This window comes from Hylobates moloch, unplaced genomic scaffold (assembly GCF_009828535.3).
Source record: "Hylobates moloch isolate HMO894 unplaced genomic scaffold, HMol_V3 SCAFFOLD_2101, whole genome shotgun sequence".
Classification (NCBI taxonomy): domain Eukaryota; kingdom Metazoa; phylum Chordata; class Mammalia; order Primates; family Hylobatidae; genus Hylobates; species Hylobates moloch.
This window is the reverse complement of record NW_026654376.1, coordinates 3,198-6,193: the sequence shown is the minus strand read 5'-3', so window position 1 is coordinate 6,193 and position 2,996 is coordinate 3,198. Positions and strand designations below refer to the sequence as shown.

Sequence of the window (2,996 nt, the reverse complement as noted above, 5' to 3'; positions counted from 1 at the left end):
TTGGTCTAAAACTCCTGAGCTCAAGCCATCCACACGCTTTGGCATCCCGAAGTGCTGGGATTATAGGCATGAGCAACCGCGCTCAGCACTATTGTAAATTGCTGGTCCTTGAGCTTATTTGATGACAGAACCGTTTTTTCCTTTTTTTTTTTTTAATCCCCGGTAGGAAGAACAGAGTTCTGTTCTTCTCACAGAACTCTTTTAAGGAACATCTGTTACCATCTCACAGAACTTTAAAAGATGCTCCTAAACCATTTTTGTGAACATGTCTCATCTCAAGAATGGGAAAAACGTGTCAACACTGGGAACACCCAGGAATCACACATAATATGGTTTTCTTTTCTTTTTTTCTTTTTTTTTTTTTGAGACGGAGTGTCGCGCTGTTGCCCAGGCTAGAGTGCAGTGGCGTGATCTCGGCTCACTGCAAGCTCCGACTCCCGGGCTCACGCCATTCTCCTGCCTCAGCCTCCGGAGTAGCTGGGACTACAGGCGCCCGCCACCACGCCCAGCTAAATTTTTTTGTATTTTTAGTAGAGACGGGGTTTCACCGTGTTAGGATGGTCTTGATCTCCTGACCTCGTGATCCGCCTGCCTTGGCCTCCCAAAGTGCTAGGATTACCCGCGTGAGCCACCGCGCCCGGCCCATAATATGGTTTTCAGAAATTAGTCGGCCAGGCACAGTAGCTCACACCTGTAATCCCACTACTTTGGGAGGCCAAGATGGGAGGATCACTTGAGGTCAGGAGTTCAAGACCAGCCTGGGCAACATGGTGAAACACCATCTCTACAAAAATACAAAAATTAACCAGACATGGTGACATGCACTCACGGTCCCAGCTACTTGGGGAGCTGAGGCAAGAGGATCCCTTGAGCCTGGGAGGTCGAGATGGCAGTGAGCCATGTTCATGCCACTGCCACTGCAGTCCAGCCTCCGTGGATGACAAAGCGAGACCCTGTCTCAATAACCGAAAAAAAAAATTCATATATGAGAAAGTTTAAAGCAATGAGATTTAAAAACTGGATAACCGGCCGGGCATGGTGGCTCACACCTATAATCCCAACACTTTGGGAGGCAGAGGCAGACAGATCACCTGAGGTCAGGAATTTGAGACCAGCCTGGCCAACACGGTGAGACTCCATCTCTACTAAAAATGCAAAAATTAGCCACGTGTGGTAATGCGTGCCTATGGTCCCAGCTACTCAGGAGGCTGAGGCAGGGGGCAGGAGAATTGCTTGAAACTTAGGAGGCAGAGGTTGCAGTGAGCCAAGATCATGCCACTGCACTCCAGCCTGGGTGACAGAGTGAGATTCTCTCTCAAAAAAATAATAAAAATAGGCTGGGCATGGTGGCTTACACCTGTAATCCCAGCACTTTGGGACGCTGAGGTGGGTGGATCATCTGAGGTTATGAGTTCGAGACCAGCCTGGCCAACATGGTGAAACCCTGTCTCTACTAAAAATACAAAAGAATTAGCCGGGCATGGTGGCGGGCACCTGTAATCCCAGCTACTCGGGAGACTGAGGCAGGAAAATCGCTTGAACCTGGGAGGCAGAGGTTGCAGTGAGCCGAGATCGTGTCATTGCACTCCAGCCTGGGTGACAAGAAAGAAACTCCGTCTCAAAAAAATAATAACAATAATAATAATAATAAATAAAACTGGATAACCTTGTCCTTCCGTGAGGCACTTGCTCAGTGGTAAATACAGCAAGGAACGCTCCAATTAGATTTAAAAGCAGACAAGCAAAAGTCTACAATGAACAGTCCTAAGCTGCTCTGCTTAGTCATTGCCTGGCCAGGAGAGAAAAGAACAGCACTGAGTGGCACCTCCTCTTACCACTTCGACAGGGAAGACACACACACACCTTCCTCCAAAAAGTCAGACCAAACTTCAAAGCAGCCATGTACAAACAAGTCTGTCTTCGTTCCTCCAAAAGCTGAATATCCTGCAGTCTAGGGTTTCTGCAATGGCTCATGCTGGCACTCTTTAACTGCTGACAAAGGAATATCACCCTTATACTTCTTAGGTGCAGTCCCCAGGTAGCACCTAGAAGCTATAAGAGGATGCACTTCTTGGTGTTCTTCTTTGTAGCAGGGTAAAGCACAGCCCAACAGCTTCTAAAAATACCTCATGCACCCCATCCTGCATCAGGGCTGAATATTCCAGATACTTCACAGCCCCCACCTGCTTAGCCAGGGAAGTGCCTTGCTGGGGAGTCGTGGGTACTAGGCTCTGCTCCTTCAGCTTCTTCACTGTCTCAAGGTCACTCCACAGGTCCCTCTTGTTGCCTACCAGCAGAACAGGCACATTGGGGCAATGATGGGAGACCTCTGGGTGCCACTTATGCCTCACATTGGCATAAGAGGATGGGTTCCCAGTGGAAAAACAAATAACAAAGATACTGGTCTGGGATTAGGAGAGTGTTCGCAGTCATCATACTCCTCTTGGCCAGCAGTGTCCCATGTGTTCAGGCTGACGATTTGCCCATCCACAGATGTCTGGACGCCATAGTTGTCAAAGACAGTGGGGGGATATACTCCTCAGGAAAGACATTTGTTGTATAGCTGATGAGGAGGCAGGTTTTACCTATAGCCTCGTCTCCTACAACCACACATTTGATTGTCTGCATTCTTCCCTTGTAGTCCTATGTATAAGAGAGAAAGAAAGAATATTCAGAGATACTTGGTTAATGTAGGGAGCTATTCTAAACATTTCTCTCTGAGGAGAAGATGAGGAGGATAAGATGCCCCCCACACTCTCTATACCCTTAGTGCCATAAAAGAGTCAGCTACAAAGGGTTGTATAAGTCAAGAGTTCTTACCCTGGAGTCTGTGGACTACTAGAGGATGGACTTCAGTAGGTCCTGGAAGCCTCTTCTGAAGTTGTGTACAATACTATGTATACGTGCATAAGTGAATTTTTCTGGAAAGAAGATCCAGAGCTGTCACCAGTATCTCACAAAAGGCTTTTTAATCTTTGGGTGAGCTCAAAAAGATT

General features: G+C 47.4%; 1 pseudogene; it reads right to left on the bottom strand.

Moving 5' to 3' along the window:
* Positions 1-2,052: 2,052 nt before the first annotated feature.
* LOC116464892 (rho-related GTP-binding protein RhoG-like) lies at positions 2,053-2,628 on the bottom strand (annotated as a pseudogene).
* Between the last annotated feature and the right edge of the window lie 368 nt (positions 2,629-2,996).